Source organism: Rhamphochromis sp. 'chilingali', assembly GCF_963969265.1.
Source record: "Rhamphochromis sp. 'chilingali' genome assembly, chromosome: 18".
In the NCBI taxonomy this organism is placed as follows: Eukaryota; Metazoa; Chordata; class Actinopteri; order Cichliformes; family Cichlidae; genus Rhamphochromis; species Rhamphochromis sp. 'chilingali'.
The window spans coordinates 10,761,823-10,762,218 of record NC_137945.1 but is presented as its reverse complement, the minus strand read 5'-3'; positions in this window follow the sequence as shown (position 1 = coordinate 10,762,218).

Below are 396 nucleotides of genomic sequence, written 5' to 3'. Positions count from 1 at the left end.
GTGTTGCACCAGCCTTTTTAAATAGATGAAACAATAGGACAGTGTCTTAGTCTCTTAGCCTCTCCCCCAGAGTCACCTGGAACTTAAGACACTAATGGCAGGTTGAAGGTAATTTAACCGCAGCCATAATTAAGCCTTTGCTCCTGTTAACTGGCCAACAGAAGATGCAATGTTAGAAATGTGCCACTCAGTAGATTAAATAATCTGATTTGTCATTTTGTCTGCATTTCCAAAAGCATGATGTTCTTTGACACTGTGTAACATTAGAAAATACACTCATCAGCCACTTTAGTCTAGATTCAACAAGGTGCTGTAAACATTTGTCAATTTCACTGTGATATCACACATACTTAATGGTTTAAAGCACTATTTAAAATCTATAAACCATCACTAATA